General features: G+C 42.7%; 1 protein-coding gene and 1 long non-coding RNA gene across 11 annotated transcripts in view; one reads left to right on the plus strand and one right to left on the minus strand.

Moving 5' to 3' along the window:
• Nucleotides 1-18,553, plus strand: part of ABLIM3 (actin binding LIM protein family member 3) — a 286,248-nt gene that overhangs the window by 97,695 nt on the left and 170,000 nt on the right. The window lies entirely within an intron of this gene.
• LOC115079722 lies at nt 11,874-17,887 on the minus strand. The gene is made up of 3 exons (XR_003853358.1): nt 17,538-17,887; nt 16,763-16,895; nt 11,874-12,253 (listed from the first exon to the last, which is right to left on the minus strand). It is a non-coding gene; the product is annotated as an uncharacterized LOC115079722 (long non-coding RNA).

Consider the following 18,553-nt stretch of genomic DNA (forward strand, 5'->3'; position numbering starts at 1 on the left):
CTCACTCCATCTGTGGTCTCCTCCCTCCCTTCTCCTCCTATCAGTAAAATCCCTTTCCATAGTAACACAGCACATGAAGGCAGAAGAAGACCAAACTGGCCCATCCAGTTAGCCCAGCTGAGATTTCTCTATTTTGGGTAGATGAGCATCTAAATTCCCACATGTAACTCAACAATACCAGCGGCCCTCCCCCAATCCCTTGTTTTTCAACCCTTTTCCTATCACCTTTGGCATTGCTTGAGTTCCATTGACGTCTGCCTCAACCCTTGCCAGAAGTTCTGTAGCTTTATTCTACCTTCTGATGGATTTCTTCCAAATTCCTTTTTTTTTTATTTCTTTAAAGAAAAAAATCCAAATCCCTGATCCCTTCAACTTCCTGATTTTGAATGGCTGTAGTCACATCTCTCACTGATGGCTTCTTTTTCCTTTTCTCTTTGTCTGAGCAGAGTTCTGACTAATGAAAACTCCCTTAATTACAGCAAATTAAAAAGCACTTCATAGCTGTGGCCCAAACATCTGTGATTAGTAAATCACTTCTACAAAGTTTACCACCCTCAGACACCTGACACATCCTCGGTCCCTGGCTGGAGAGGAGAACAGTTTGTGAAAGTTTGTCAATAGCTACACGCTCAAAGGGAAGATAGAGAAGGCCTGGAAATAGCCACCACTCGGGTCAATCAATACGTGAGACAGGAGGAGAACACAACAGCTGCTATAAGGGAGGGTCATGAAATGCCATCGCCATCAGGGATCCAAGGTTAAGAATCCAAAGTGTTGCTAGGAAAATGGAGCCTGTCTAGCATATCCTAGCGTAAGAAGCAGCCTCGGTATCTAATGATGCTTCAGAAAGAGAAGCTGCAATGGCACGAAGGGGAAAGCGCCTGGTCCCTGATGGACTGCTGCGAGTGTCTGCTGAGAGTCATTCAAAGCCCTCGCTCAGGTCCCACCATGCTACAGGAGAAAGGCAACTTGGAATTTTTCCCTCCTAGAAGGTGATTTGCTGGCTTTCCCCCCTCATTTTTCCCAATCTGTAAGTTTGTCCCTTAATGTACTTTTGTTTTCGGACACATCAGCAGGTAGGATGTCTCTCACAGTAAAAGAAGCTCAGTGAGTGTAAGCAAGGCCTTGGTTGATGGCTTTGTTGCTCTCTCTGTCTCTCTCGCTCTCTCTTCAGAGGGCACCCGGCATCTGAAGGGCAAACAGAGCCAAAACCCCAAACAACTACTGGAGTAAAAACAGATAATGGAGAGATACTCAGCACAAAGAGAACATATTCCTCATGACCTGAAAAATATGTGGAGCACACAGGAAGAGGAACATAAGAACATGCCATACTGGGTCAGACCAAGGGTCCATCAAGCCCAGCATCCTGTTTCCAACCGTGGCCAATCAGGGCCATAAGAACCTGGCAAGTTCCCATTCTGCCCAGAAACATCTATTCACCTCCATTCATAGGAGGAAGTGAGGGAAAGCAGGCCTGTACCAGGAGTGAAACTGCCCACATTGCATGGGCCCTATGGTCCATATCTGCCAATATATTCTATGTTTCTGTTTGTGCCTTTTATTCACTTCTAGAAAGTCTCAAAATCAGACAGATGTACTCCTCCAGAGGCCAGGGGCACTGTCACAGCATTCCAGTTACTGTTACTTCCAATGTGAGAAATTTTGACCCTTTAAAAACTTCATAATGCTTGGGGAAAGGGAAGAAAGCTAGCTGCAAGCACTCTACTTCCTCTATCACACTGCACCCCAGCTTTGCAAAAATCAAGCCTTACCCAAGAGAGAGGTGATGTGATAGATGGATCACAGGCTAAAAAACAGTTATCGGAAAGTTTATTTGCTGCTAGAACGCCCATGTGATGCCAGGTTCCTGGGCTGTCACTCTTCCATTCATGTATGAGCACTGACGTCCTCAAATCCTATCACTTATCACAACTTGTGCTGGAAGAGGGACAATCACAGTGGGGTATGCCTGATACTAAAGAGGAGACCATTGAGGCCTATGGATAATGAAGGTGGAAGAGGGCTATCCTCAAGGTGTGGGTGGATTTAAGTGGTACATTTGTTCAGCTGAAGGAAGCAGACTTTTTGTCTGGGCAGATGGAGCAGTTGGGAGCATGGACAGCATGCCCTACCTGAAAACTCTGCACAAATCTTGCTATCTGCTGCATCGCCTGCCACACCTGTGCCGAAGTTTTAAATTACTTGAAGAGAAAATAGCTTTTTGTTTTGTTATGTATTTTAAATGACGTCAAAGGAAGTTGGCAGTGAAACCTTCTAATATAAGAAATATCACAAGCAGACTGTGGCAAGCAAACAAAGACACATTGACATCCCTCCTCAAATAAACAACTGCAGAGCTCCCAGTTACAGGTTGCCACAGTAAGACAGCAGAGCTGAGACCGAGCCCAGGAGGGGCTAAAACTGCATCTCCTCCCTCAGGAACCTGAGAAAGGAGAAGCTGGAGACCAATACAAGGACAATGAGGCTTTTCAGTGTATCAGAGCAACATATTCTGCTAAAATTAGCACTTTCTGAATAGGTGCCCATGCTTGGCCCAAGGGTATTGAAACGTTAGGTGTTGTCAACCTGTTGCATCCAAGTAGGTCAATTCATGCACATAATGTCTGTGAACTTGATTGATTCTATTGCCTCTGTGCAGGCCTTGGATGCTTTAGAAGCCAACGTGCTCTGCATGGGCTTGTCCAACACATCTGGCTGTGGATGTGGGGCTTCCTTACAAAGTTATTTTATTTTATAATTGAATTTATGGATCACCCTTCTCTTGATAGGACTTGAGGTGATTCCAACCACATTCAGTAGCAGTGTATAATATAGACATAGTTAAAAACCCCTCATTGCATGGCCACTCCATAAATACACATTAAAAGGTTCTCAACCATTCATGCAGTACGTTCATAATAGTGTATCATAAGCATCAGTGGCAAGAATAATTAGATTTAGATTTATTAAGTTTTATATACCGTCACTAGGGATCCATCGTAACGGTTCACAACAAAATTAAGCATGCAGCTGAATATATCATACAAAATTAATAAACCTATAATACATTTTAAAATACATTATTACACCTAAAATACATTAAAATACATAATTAAACCTAAAATACATTATTAAACCTAAAAAAAATTTTAAAATCTAAAATACATTTAAATACATTATTAACCTAAAATACACTATTATGGCTAAAATACATCATAACAAACTAAAACACGTCCTAAATGATTCTAAAAGTACTTCCTGAAGTAGTACTTAAAATCTAACAGTAATTAAATCAAATCAAAACGGGAAGAAGAATAAAAAACTAGCTAAGACAGTTCGCAACATCATCGCTCTAGTCTCCTGGTATGGGCGCTGTCGTCAAGTCATAAGAACTATAATAAAACATTGGTCATTGTTCAGATTTGCTTGAATAAGCCTCGTTAAAAACCAGGTTTTAAGGTCTTTCTTAAACTGTTTATAGTTAGACTCAAGTCTAATTGCTGCTGGTAGTAGATTCCAAATTTTGGGCCCAGCAAGAGACAGGGCTCTATCTCTGACTTGATTTAAGTGAGCTGATTGCACTGATGGTAGAGTCAATAGGCCTTTATTGGCGGAGTGTAGATTTCTTTGGGGCACTTGTAGTTTAATAGCTGCGTTCAGCCAGTCAACCTGTTCGCTATAAATTAATTTATGCAGAATACATATAGATTTGAATTTAACCCAGTATTCAATTGGTAGCCAGTGTAGGTTGATTAAAATAGGAGTAATACGATCGCTTTTCTTTATCCCAGATAGAATTCTTGCAGCCACATTCTGCAAAACTTGGAGTGGCCGAGTAGTAGAAGCGGGCAAACCCAATAGGAGTGAATTACAGTAGTCTAAGCTACTAAATAAAAGTACCTGGAGTACTGTACGAAAGTCATTTTGGTCCAACAAAGGCTTCAACCGTCTTAGCATAAGTAATTTTGCATACCCTTCTCTTACTTTACTGAGTTTATAGAGCCCACCAAATAAACACATAATATATACATAGGCTATATTTTAGCTATGATCACCAAAGAATTCATTTTCTAACTGATGGAGCCATTAACATAGCTTCTAATTGAAAGCAGAATAGCATAAACAGGTTTAATCTATTTCTGAAATTGTGAGGAATCTTTTAATACATAGATCTCCTTTAGCAAGCTATTCCTAAATCTATTATCCGAAAGTGTAAATAACCAATTCTCATCTATTCATTCTAGACCTCTCATGATTTTAAAGACCTCTATCATATCCCGCCTCAGCCATCTCTTCTCTAAGCTGAAAAGCCCTAACCTCTTTAGCCTTTCCTCACAGGGGAGCTGTTCCATCCCCTTTATCATTTTGGTAGCCCTTCTCTGTACCTTCTCCAGTGCAACAATATCTTTTTTGAGATGCGGTGACCAGAACTGTACATAGTACTCAAGGTGCGGTCTCACCATGGAGCGATACAGAGGCATTATGACATTTTCCATTTTATTCACCATTCCCTTCCTAATAATTCCTAACATTCTGTTTGCTTTTTTGACTGCTGCAGCACACTGAGCCGACGATTTTAAAGTATTATCCACTATGATGCCTAGATCTTTTTCCTGGGTAGTAGCCCCTAATATGGAACCTAACATTGTGTAACTACAGCATGGGTTATTTTTCTCTATATGCAACACCTTACACTTGTCCACATTAAATTTCATCTGCCATTTGGATGCCCAATCTTCCAGTCTTGCAAGGTCCTCCTGTAATGTATCACAGTCTGCATGTGATTTAACTACTCTGAATAATTTTGTATCATCAGCAAATTTAATAACCTCACTCGTCGTATTACTTTCCAAATCATTTATATATATATTGAAAAGCACCGGTCCAAGTAGAGATCCCTGAGGCACTCCACTGTTTACCCTTTTCCACTGAGAAAATTGACCATTTAATCCTATTCTCTGTTTCCTGTCTTTTAACCAGTCTGTAATCCACGAAAAGACATCTTCTCCTATCCCATGATGTTTTAGTTTTTTTAGAAGCTTCTCATGAGGGACTGTGTCAAATGCCTTTTGGAAATCCAAATACACTATATCTACCGGTTCACCTTTATCCATATGTTTATAAACCCCTTCAAAAAAATGAAGCAGATTTGTTAGGCAAGACTTCCCTTGGGTAAATCCATGTTGATTGTTACACCATGTCTTTCTATATGCTTACTCTCCATCATTTAAAAACTTTTCTTTCCAATAATGATTTCAGATCAGTCCTTCAATTACTAATTTTCACCAACATAGGTTACTGTAACTCACTCCTTTTCAACTTACCTCTAAAACACCATTCGCCCACTCCAGATCCTACAGAATGCAGCTGCAAGAATCCTCACTGGATCCAAAAAGCACGACCACATCACCCCAATACTTATCTCACTACACTGGCTACCAATAAGATTCAGAATTGAATACAAAGTACTATCCATCCTTCATAAAATTATATATGAAAAACAAGAAAATTGGCTAAGCTCATCTATAAAACTACATACCCCAAATAGAAACCTCAGATCAGCAAACAAGGGACTTCTAAAAACACCACCTACACGTTCCAATCAACTCACCTCAACCCAAACAAGAGCAATATCTCTAGGGAGCCCAAAACTCTGGAACTCCCTACCAACTGAACTTAGAACTCAAGAAAACCTAAAAACATGGCTGTTCAACAAAGCATACCAACTCACCCAATGAACAACACCACAACTTCACCCTCCACTCCAACCTGAAGATTAAATGAATAAATGAACTTATCACAACTACAGACTATAACTAAGAAGTTAAACGTAAAACAGAACAGTAAATAACTAACATTTCATTCCCCTATGTTTAACAACAGTTTGAACCTTTTTGAAACTCTGTTTATCCCTTAACATTGTAACCTTCATATTTGTAAACCGTTATGATGGATTTATGACGATGAATTCGAATGACGGTATATAAAACCCGATAAATAAATAAATACAATAAATATGCTCTAAATTTGAAAAGCTAATTGTTGGAATGATGGACTTTAAAAGAGAGGGTTCCCTATTTTCATAAGGAACACTGTTTGTATAATTCTTTTATGATCATCAGTTGAAATAAGTGTTTTTTAGTCCATGATGATTAGAAACACAGCCCTGCTAAGAAACCACTGTAGAAACCATCGATCAATCTATGAACTTACTTTTTCACTTGTGCAGGAAAGGGTTTTTGAATTCATGATATCTTACTGTTGATTTCTTTTTTGAATTCATCTTTTGAAGTTAAATTTTTTTTACCTTTTTTGAGTTTTGTTTAATAATATGCCCTTTGACTTTCTGTATTGATATTTATGGAATAATGCAATCTCTCCTGGTAACAGCCGCCAGGAAACTCACAGCAGCTTTCTGCTGCAGCTCCTGACGGGAAGTGGCCACTTGGTCATCTGCTGTGCTTCCTCTTTGGCTGGGCAGCATTTGTGCTGTGTGGATGAGGTCAGGTCTCCTTCCGTTCTGAGAAATGTACAGATTGAAATACCTCCTCAGCACTCATTTATACATTAATAGCCCTGTACATACAGTTAATCATGTATACATTAATAGCACTGTATATGCAGTCAAATGTATACATTAATAGCATACTGTATATACAGCTATATATTTATACATTAATAGCACTGTATATACAGTCATACATGTACATATTAATAGCACATATTTACATTTATACATTAATAGCATACTGTATATACAGTTATACATTTATACATCAATAGCATACTGTATATACAGTTATACATGTACATATTGATAGCACTGTATATACATTTATACATCAATAGCATACTGTATATACAGTTACACATTTATACAGTAATAGTATACTGTTTATTTATTTATTTATTTAAAGGCTTTTATATACCGGAGTTCATGCACTAGTGCATACCACTTCGGTTTACACAGAACAAGGATCAGAAAATTCAGACCAATGCATAACTGTATATTCAGTTATGCATTGGTCATCTGCTGTGCTTCCTCTTTGGCTGGGCAGCATTTGTGCTGTGTGGATGAGGTCAGGTCTCCTTCCGTTCTGAGAAATGTACAGATTGAAATACCTCCTCAGCACTCATTTATACATTAATAGCACCATATATACAGTTATACATTTATATATTAATAACATACTGTATATACAGTTATACATGTATACATTAATAGCACTGTATATAGTCATAAATGTATACATTAATAGCATATTGTATATATAGTTATACATTTCTACATTTATAGCATGCTGTATATAGTTATACATGTATACATTAATAGCACTATATACAGTTATACATTTCAACATTAATAGCATACTGTATATACAGTTATACATGTATACACTAATAGCACTGTATATACAATTATACATGTATACATTGATAGCACTGTTATATATTTATATATTAATAGCATACTGTATCTAGTTATACATGTATACATTAATAGCACTGTATAAACAGTACTGTATACATTAGTAGCATACTGTATATTCAGTTATAGTTACACATTAATAGCACTGTATACAGTCATACATTTATACATTGCTAGCATACTGTATATACAGTCATACATTTATACATTAATAGCACTCTATATACAGTTATACATGTATACATTAATAGCACTGTATATACAGTTATACATGTATACTTTGATAGCACACTGTATATACAGTCATACATTTATACATTGATATACTGTACATACAGTCATACATTTATATATTAATAGCATACTGTATATATAGTTAGCTCAGGTTTCAAAGGATTTGTCCAGCTAACTTTTGGGACTTTGAATTCCTACCCTCCCCCCTACCATCTTCTCCCTGTCTAAACTCTGTCCAATCAAACTGTCACCTGCACAATCAGCCCTGGGGACATTCCCAGGACGTGGCTAAATTTTAGATGTCCAGTACTGGCTGAATGTCAGGGTAAAACAAAAACGCATTCTGAGGGCTTTAAACCAGGGTTCACCCCCTCACTGCCCTACTAGTGAGGCAGCCTCAGACCAGTGTTAACTTGGGACATGGCCCCTCACCTCTGAATATCCAGATTGGACCTTGGGGGCTCAAAAATGGGTCACAGGGAAAGTGTTCAGGCAACTTAATGGCTGAGGGCTGCATTGTTTGCCAGGGTGGATGAAGCTCTCTTGTTGCAGGGTTGTGGAAAGAAAATTAGCTGGCTAGATCTCTGGAAGACTTTGTACCACGAATAGACAGCTATGGATCAGAACAGACTCCAATGATTGATGAGTATGAATCAATATATTGCATGTGATTTGAGTGGAGGGATTGTACAAAGGCATGACGCACGCTATTACCATTTGTTCCCTGCATTCCCAAGACATTCTGGCAACAATGAGCTGATAAAGAATTGGGATGGTCCCAAGGAACATCTGGTATCTCTGCGGGCATCAAAGACTAAGACATTTGGTATTTCTTATCACCTGGGAAGATCAAATGCTAAAGGCTAGTACCCATACCAATGAGCTGATAATAAGTTAAACAGTTGATGTCTTTTACCAAATGGGAGATGAAAGACCTGGTACTGAAATAGCTTCCTGGGTAAAAGTGCAAACTGAAGCACCTGACTTGCAGAGCGGGATATATAAAGCACAGTATTTGCTTATTTTAGTTGGATGAGCTGAGAACACAGAGCAAGTCGTTCTTGCAGAGTCCCCGGATCCGAGTCCTCCATATTTCCTATTAACGCTGGCTTATATAGAGGAGGGCGTATAAGGGAGGTGTTCTGGTCTTCTGTTCTTTATTAATATTCTATTTTTATTTCTCTGTTTCCTATTTACCTGTATGGATTTATGCACAGCTTACCGTGATACTGTATTCAATGTTGATATTACTTTGCTGATTTATTTTCCATATATTTACAACATTTAGTAAACTAAGTTTTGCTTTACCAGATTGTGTGAAAAGTGTTCTATGACATAATATAAAATATACCCCCACACGACCACCGTGCACAAGGGTAGGCCTGGATTCTGAGCTGGAACAGAATGACCAGGCCCAGACAAACATTTGCTGGTGCGCTGTTTGTAAAGGAAAATTGTGTCTGCAAATCCATCCCTTTCATTTGAATACGAACCAGAACTGTGTCTGAGTCTGGGAGGGGCCCTAACCCTAACTGGATAAAGTTATCCAGAGAGCTGTCCTAAAATTATCTGCATACCCAAGACAACCTCCTTCCCACCCGTCAAGATGAGACATTGTAGCAGATGACCGATGCCCACTCCCGCAAGATATAAATAATTGTAGTGACCGAGTGCCACCATTCACCCCCATCCACATTCTCTGTCTTAAAAGACTGGTGCTTCCAATTTAGGTAACTTTGCTGTTTGCTAGGCTTTTGAATATGGAGCTCAGTATATTTATGCATATAATACACATATAGATATGTGCCCCTGAGTTCTTATTAGCCTAGTGGAAATGTGCTGCTACGTTTTCCAAGGCTGTCGCAACCCAAAAATCTTAGCATCACCTTGGGCTGCTGATACAGTTCATTTTACACAGGTAGAGGCCAAGTCCTTAGGATAATCCCCCAATCTAAGGGCCCTTCTACCCCTTGATCCAAGATGAGCTCTCATCCCCCCCCTGGGGGCCACCCAAATTCCCTCTGTACACTCTGGAAAAGCTACTTGCCTCCATTCCCGAGCTGCTGCCTGTCCTCTCCTGCCAGCATGGGTGCCACCCTCTGAGTGCTTATCAGCAACTCATTTCATCTTTATGGAAAGAAAGAAGCCCTTCAGGAATTTGGCCTCTGTGTGGATTATTTCAGGACCGATCAGAAAGCGAAGTGCTGAAAACCTGGCACGTTTACAGGAGCCACTTTTTATTTATGTTCAGGGAAGCTTTCTGCACGCACGCTCTCAGCGCAGACAGGAGCGGCTGACAAGGGTAGGGTCTGAAGGTCTTCATTCAGCGATGGATTTTGGCAGGCAGTGCTTTTGCTTTCAGCCTGAGGTACTGCAGGGCTACTTAAACAGGAAAGATTAATAAGAGCATAGCCATCCTGGGGACGATTCCAGGGTGATCTTTGCTCTTCCCGTCACTTCCCAGCTTTGTACACCTGGCACTTACTGACTTCCCATTGCCTCTCGCTCTGTCAGGAAAACCAGCAATAACCATTGACCAAGAACACATCACAGCGCCTCCTGCACACTTTCCGTTTCTGACGTCTGCAGAGTAGGAAAAGCCTTTTCTGACTTAAGTGAATTAGGGAGTTGTAGTGATTATTGTTAGAAACCCAACGATGGGAGCCGCATGGCGTGGGAGGAGGGACATTTCCATTCCTCACATTAACAATGTTAAGAATTAAATGTAGGATTTTAAAATAACGGTGAGAAAGGAAGATGTCAGAAGGACTCTTGTAGCACTCCCGTCAACTCTGACAATTACTTTACCGGACAATGCAATTTTATTAATTAAAAAACTAAAAAGGTAAGAGGAAAAGGCTCCGATGCTTTTGGCTGGCAGAATGTCAAAGGAGTTTAGACAGGGCAGGCTGTGAAGGGTTAAATCATGAGATGAGTTTTAGCAGAAAGAATTGCATGAAGACTTTCTTCTCCCTAATTGTTTTGGAGAGGGAGGTGTGATCAAAGCATAAAGGGAGCCCCCCTCCATACCCTCTATTAGGAGAAACGTGGAGAATGGGCAGCGGAGGTCAATGATCGGGCAGCAGGGAGGAGGTGATAAGAAGGGATTGGGTTACCACTTCCTAACTGCTCTTTCATTCCTTCTGTTCTGACGCCTGGGTCTTCATGCAATTATGCCTCATTGTGTATGTGACCAGCATCTCACACTGGCAGCACTCAATTATGGCCTTTTGTCAACAAATGTAATTCAAGAAGATTGCTCCGGCTAAAAATAAGATGTTTGTCTCTTCCTGCACTGCTCTGCTCTGCCTCATCCCCTGCAGAGCCTGGAGCCCTGACTCAGACCCCCACCTTTCCTAACTTGCCATTCTGGCCCCTCTGACCTGCATCTTCTGCAAAGCTGACTGTGTCTGCCCTTCCTGGGGGCATTTAGATGGGGGGAGGGGGGAGGGTAAAGCAGTACTTACCCCCCTTTCCTCCCTCTGCAGAAAGTCTCAGGCAGGGGCGGAGCCAGAACTGAATCAGGGACCCACAATAAACATAGGTGGACCCTGTGGCCAGGCTTCTCCCCCGGTCCCCCTCTGTTACGCTATCCTATGTGGCTAGAAAACCCTTTACATTTCTGGCCAGGCTCAGTATCTCCTGTCTGTTCCCCCTGTCACTGGGGTTAAGGCAGCTGCTTTATACCAGGGTTCATCTCTCAGGCTGCTATAAATAGGCTTCCACCCAGTCCACACCTGCCTGAACGTTGAAGGGCTGAGAGGAGAGGGGGCAGGAGGACGGGATAAGTAATTACACAAAGACTCTCAGGGCCTCAGACTTTGACATGTCTAGCCCGAGGGTATGTCAGGCACAGGGAGCCATCTGATAGTGCAAGCTGCCTGGGGCAGGAGGTGCTGGAGCTGTTCTCTGCTGCCTGGGGTTAGGGGCCCTGGAGCACAGTCCTCCGTGTCCATGCAGTGAGCACCCAGTTATGCAGGGCTGGGGCATTTGTCCCTTTTGCCCATAGCTAAAAGTGGTTCTAGAGATGCACCTGCAGGTAATTAACCAGATTCAGGGAAATGGCTTTCTATCATTCTCTCTATCCCCCTTCAGCTCACAGAACGTATTTAGAATAATAATATCTTCTAGGAAAAGGAGTCAGAGTAGAAGCAGTGATTTTGCCAGTTAATGCATTTATCATAGTAATTATACTTAATCAGGCATTTTCCATATTTATGGCTCTCTTAGGGAAATGGAATTGGCTTAGATAACCCCCTCTTCAGGGGTCACCTCCCTGTGGTACAGAGTTGGGGAAAACAGGCTTTGGACCGGGATCAAGGTTCAGTCCACTGGGGGGAGTCTCACAGTCCAAAAAATCCAGAGCGCACCTAAAGATTGTGTTCCAAAGAAGAGAAAACCCCCCAAATAGTCCAAAAGTCAAATGTTCAGAAAAACAGGAAGAACTTCAGCAAATACAGTCCAGGGTTCTCAGTATTCTCACAATCCCACAGTCATTACGTGTCTTCTCAGAACTCTTCAGCTCAGACCAAGTCTCAGTGCTTCTCCACAGTCTTCCACTGAGGCCCCTTCTGTCCTTCTGGCTCCCTAGGGAAGAAAAACAGAAAAAATAATCTTCTTACTTGTCTCTCAAACTGGGTCTTCATCATGGAGTGAGGGGCCAGAAGGTCCCAGCTGTACACAAGAACTCCTTACCCTCTCACTATCTCTTCTCCAACTACTTCCTCAGACTGCAAACAATTCCCCTTTGTGCCTCGTGGGAAGCACGTTTATAAAAAAAATAAAAAATCCCCTCTGGGGGAAGGCACTCACCATCAATCACCACCTCCGTGAACCTCCACCACTGGAAAGGTCTACATTTTAAAGACTGCTGAAGCCTAGATGTCTTTACTTTTAGATGGTAAGAAATCAAGGAGCCATGCTGGCCTTGGAGGAAACTGGAACCTGTGTAGGATGTGATACATTTTACCGGAGCAACAAGGCAGTTCATGAGTTTCACAGGGCCCCTTCTGCGACTCGTCTACTACAAACATTTTTTTGCATGGAACAATCTCCCAGGCAAGGCGCTTCAGGTGAAATGGGAACAAAATTCAAGAAAGCTGCACCAGGAAATAAATCAAACAGACTCGTTTGGGCCTTAAGGCCCCTGTGTGCTGTCCTATGCCCTGTTTGCTAGAAAAGGCGCCACAACCTACAACAGTTCCTAGCAAGAGAGAAACTAAAAGAGAGGCATGTTTAGAAAAGCCGTGGTAAGGGAAGCCACCCCGTTGCCCGGTCCTGGTTTGTACCTCTTACCAGAGGAAGAATGAACCACGCACTCAGGGAGGAGAAGATGGGGGGCATTTCACAGGAAGCCGAAAGGTCTGTCCCAGAAATTGCTAATGCTACATTTGATGAGTACAAACCTGAACCACTAACTGAAAATTAATCAAAAATAAAAGACATTTAGAACCAAGGCAAGGACACTTCACAGTAAAGGTAAGGCTATGGAATAATACTGGCATGGCTGAATTCAAAACCAGCCTTGGGGTAGTCCAAGGCATTAATACAGTCTGCAGGTGAGTAAGGTGACATCACTGGTGTACCTGCGGAAGGTGCAGGCAGCTGAAAATGCAGATGTGAGCTAAGCAACCTTCCCTCCCCCCCACGGACACCACTAAAACTGCGCTCATTGTGAATCTACACAAACCTTGAGTTAATGTGAGGGGGGCATTGTTTAACCAGGTGAATACCTGCTAACCTGTCCTTCCCACACGCTAACCCTGCCCAGGAATGGTAGAGCATTTCCATGGCATCGATGGCATTAGTCTTTGGGAAGGTCAGAGAGGATCAGGAGCAAAGGAATGAATTAGTGCTCACTCCAAAATTCATCCATGCCCTTGAACCAAATACATCGCAGGGTCAGTTCTGCATCTGCTCGTGAGGCTCTTTTTCTGCTAAGGAAGCAGGCATCATCTCTTCATGCATATTTATGATCTCCATTCTAATTACAATTTACATCAACGCAAAATTTAAAAAAAGATGTTTAAACTGAATTGCCCATTTTCTATCCTTATCACACCTTGGGTTAAGGAACAGCTGATGTTTACCAGACTTCTCATTATGCTCCAAACAACTGGAGGTCCTCAGGGAATAGCTCGTAATTCCGCCAAGATAATTCTGGTGCCTTTTTCATTTCTGTTCAACCTCCCTGCTCCTAGGTGGGCCTGTAAGGAAGTTAACCTTCCCCAGAGGCACATGTGTGTGATCGGTTGTGCCCCACCACGCTGATTCCTAACCACAGAAAACCAATTAAAACAATAAACAGTTTGTTTACTGAAATTGAAAAGCAATTAACTGCCTAATTGAGTTTCATACTTTAAAACTAATGTTTCATTGCTTCTCCGTTACTGCGGCTTGTCCAGAGTATCAAGCCAGTGTTGTAATTTTAACAATGCAGCATGAACATGTGCTGACTGCAGCCACCCCTCATTCTACCCAAGCTGCAGCCCCTGCTGATCCACCTCTAGGACCCCCCCATACACAGCTCTGCATATGCACCAGAGTCCTGATTGTGGCACCCCTCCTCTCCCAGCTGCAGCTCTCCCAGTGCATCTTGGGTTAAATTCAGCGAGCACAAGGTTATAAATGGCAGATCTCATGGTGTAATTGGGTAAAGTGATTGGCCGATGGTCCATAAGAGCCATGTGACTTTGACGCAACAATCACGATGCTATGACCTCTCGAGCCTCCTTTCTCATCTTGGTATGAGTGAGCTGTGCTGGGTTGACTTTCTAGACCAATGGTCAGAGTTCAGCACTATGAATCCTGTAGACCCTTTCCCAGAAGCTACAAAAGAAAGAGTAGCTTCTCCCATAATGACCTGTGTTCCCCAACATTGATCTGAGGGGACCAGGACTAGAAATGGGTGGGGTATCTGCAACTTTGGAGCCCACGAGATGATGGATTACCTTGCGTTTCTTCTGGCCATCTCTTCTTTGACTTTATGACATTGGATATGTCAACGTTACTGAATCATGAATTACTTCTGACAAACCTGGCAGACCTGTGCAGAAGACAGCCAGCGTTCCCTTACACGGCAGCACCAGCTGCAAATCTGTCAGCAAATCCTCTTCTCCTCGGATACAGGTGGGAATTCATTGGAAGAAGAGCGATGTCCTAGTCAGCTCCCGTACTCTGGAACTCCCTTCCAGAAGAACTGAGACTAGGTATAGATTTTAAAAGTTTCAGATAGGGCTTATATCAGGGGGCATTTGCGTAGGATTTTATTAATTCTTGTGCTCAGTACCATGACTGTAGTTCTGGAACATTTTATTGTTTTAAGCAAGTATATTTTAAGATTGTTTTACATTTGTGTTTAACTAATCTGTGTGTTTACTCTGTTATCTGCACCAAACTATTATATAGGAGGATGCGGGCTACAAAATCTTTAAAACAAATAAATAATTCAGCAAAGGTTCCTGCTTTGAATTAAAAAGAAAACATTTGCAAAATGAAGAAAAAGTACTTTTGGGAAAAATACAAATATCTCATCTACTTTGCATATTTTTGCATATACAACCAATTAGACTACACTGTCTCATTAAAAGTAGATGTTCCTCTTTCTTATGGCAGCAAGACTGCAATGATAACAAGTCCATATGTATTTTTAATGCCCTGGCATCACAGTACTGTCTCTTTCTGGCAACCAGCTAGGCACAAAGGAACCCAACTGTACTAGGATGGCCAATAAGTAATGTTCCCGTCTTTTCACTGTCTCTCTCCTAAATGTTCCCTAACTCCAAAAAAATGTCTGATTCAGGATTAAGGCAACAATGACTTTCTGTCTTCTAGAGTTTATAAAAGGTGGCCTGAGCACGTGCCTGACCTCATACACATGGGCCAGTTCTATAATGTGAGGTGACCCATCCTCACTACCCCTGGCTCTATAGCGCCATCAGTCTCTCCTTTTCATGAGCGTCAGCAGTGCGCTCCACAAACAGAAAACTTGTTCTCCAGAGTGCATTAAGGGTTTCAATTCACCCAAATTCATTTTGAGTTCTGGAGGCCGAGTACCAATAATTATCTGCTGAATAACAACTGTCATAAGGGGATATATTCAGCAAAAGGAAATGCTAGACTTGGAACGGCCTGCAAAGTATTCATGGGGCACACAGGAAGACCGTCTGCCATGGATGCCCCATTAGTGCCTCCATTCTGCCCAAAGTTACAAGGAAATATAGAGGTTCACATTGAAAGAGGTTTCAAAAATCCTGCCGGTTTCAGTGGTGCCGAGGGGGCCATAGTTATCCAGTTAAGGGGTCGTTTACTAATGGTTTTCTCCCATTCTGGACCCTACAGGAAAACTGCTTAGTAAAAGCAGTCCTGAAGTTACCCAGATATTAGTTTATTTGATTTAGAAAAACGAGTTCCTTTTTATGAATCTTTAAGAGTCCAAAAGTAGGGGGGAGGAAGCAACACAGAGAGGCTCTGAGCAGGGAACCCGTTAAGAAATAATACAAGAGGTAAAGTAACACAAAAGCTTGGCAGCAGAGTTATTTCTTTGCTGGCGGAGCCCAGATGAAAAACCCCATCATATTAAGATCCCCGCAGCTTCTTTGAGTCTAAAAGGAAATGCAACTGTGAAGCCTAGCTGTCCCCCCATATTTTACATTATTCAAAAAGAAAAATGTATTTACATGGGAAACCAACTCCTAGCCGCACGCCCAGAGTTAAAGCTTCTTGGCGCATTGCCAGTAACTTTTTTCCTGTGATTCTGTGTGTTGCTCTAGAAACATCTGGAAAAAGCCAAACCTTTTGGCCATAGAATAAAGATAAGCCATTTCAAAAGACAAGCTTAATAAACAGAGAGCCCATTCTGGGGAAGACAAAGGTGACAAGAAGCGTCTCTCCATTGACTTCTCCAGCATGTTGGCGATGTCCAGACTGTCAAGAGTCAAATGATCATTTTCTTGGAAGGCTCCCTTCTCAAGTCTATCACTGTTGCCATCAACAGGCAAGAAAAAAGCCTCCACGGAACATGCAAAATCTTCAAATACCCCAGCACAGGTATTACCAATCATTTTAGGAAGATTGAAAGCATGAATGTTCAAATACCTTGCAAAATTCCCAAGGTTCTCCATCTTCTGGGTTAGCACTGAGAAGCAGACCAGATCAATTCACGGTACCGGCTGACGAACTTCCTCTTATTGGGGATTGAAAGCCCCTTGCTGCTTTGCAGTTTCTTATGCTGTTTGGATCAGCAGAATATAAATGTGGTAAATAAATAACTTGTGCCTATTTGCAAGGGAAGTAACTGCGTATGTTCTAATGGTGCCAGCATTTGCCAAAAAGAATCCAGAGTAAGACTGGCAGCGTGAAGAGTGCGGCTCTAGCGCCACTAATGTGGCACCTGCAGTGGAGGGACTTACCTCAGTGACACCCCCCAGTGTCCGCATCACCCACCTCTCCCCCACCGGCTCTTCACTGAGGCCCGCCCCACCTGCTCCCACAGCGGCATCTCCTGTCCTGCTTCAGTGCAATTCAGCAGCTTAAATCAGTGAACTGCAGAGCGCAGCCAGATCAGATGCTACCCCTCTCAGGTAAGAACTGAAGAGCCTCCCTGGAAACCTTTTTCACAACTTCTGCCTCTGCGGACCCCTAAAAGAGTCCCCAGAAGAATAAGACCAGGCTGAATTCCTTTGTAGGGGAAACGTGCTTCAGGTTGTGAACGCTCGTCTTACCTCTATACTGTACACACACACACACGTGCTATATATATTGCTGACGTTTATTGATAGCATAGCAGCTTTGTAGTGAATTTAATGCTGGTGAGCAGTGCCCAGTAATCACCTGCTTTGTCTCTTTGGAAACCTTAGAAAGAGCTTCTTACCGACAGGTGGAAACAGCAGGGCCCAGAGACATCATTTCACTACTTAAAGCAGACTCTGAAATCTGATTAATAAACAAAATCCATTCCCTGCCAGCGGGAGAGCACAAAGAAAGCAGGTCACAAGTGGAAACAGCAGAATCAATCTTTGAGAGGAAATAAGCAGCCTGCCAGCCCGCCCGGAAGCTCCTCCACCTCTTACCTCTCTTAGCCGCGTCTTATTCCTGGCTCATTTCGTTTTTGGCTGTGGGATACGGTACTTTTAGAATATTATTTACACTTCTATACCATAGTGTCCTCGGGTTCTGCTAAGGCCACACTCCCTGTTTTTAGGGCTGGTGCAAGGAGATTGCGTGCCCTGGACAAACCTTCAATCTTGGCCTCTCCCCCCGACCACCACCACCTGCTTAGCAGCAGCAGCAGCTCTGCCACAACATCCCCTTCTCACTCTCCGCCACGTCCGGTCCGCACAGCATCCCCTTCTCCCTCACCAGCATCCTCCTCGTTCCTTCTCCCCCCCATTCCCTGCTCGGCACACCAGCTCCTCCCTAACCTCCTTGCCCCCTCTTTGCAGTGCCCAGCATCCTCTCTCTCACACCAACCCATCCTCACCTGCTCAGCACCCTTTCACTCTCCACCTGTCCAGTACCCTCTCTCCACAGCTCCCCTACCCACCCAGTTTCCTCTCTGTCTGCCTACTGCACATCTGCCCAGCAGCCATTCCCTTTTATTTTGTGATGCCATGCCTTAAAAGTGGGTAGCTGGCACCTGCAGGTGTCCTAGGCAACAACCTAGTTCGGCTATTGGAAGAACCAGCCCTGCCTGTGTCATGGCAGCTCCGCTCCCCAGCTGTGCACCTCCATAGAAAGTTTGCATGTATCAATGGGAGGTGCCAGAGGTAGCATGGGAAGTGTGACTGAACATTGCTACCTTCCCAGGTAGGACTCTAAATCGCGGGACCCAGTGCAGAGCAGAGAGACTGAACTAACTTTCATCCCCCCTGAGGCTTTTGGCAGCTG

This window comes from Rhinatrema bivittatum, chromosome 18, assembly GCF_901001135.1.
Source record: "Rhinatrema bivittatum chromosome 18, aRhiBiv1.1, whole genome shotgun sequence".
Classification (NCBI taxonomy): Eukaryota; Metazoa; Chordata; class Amphibia; order Gymnophiona; family Rhinatrematidae; genus Rhinatrema; species Rhinatrema bivittatum.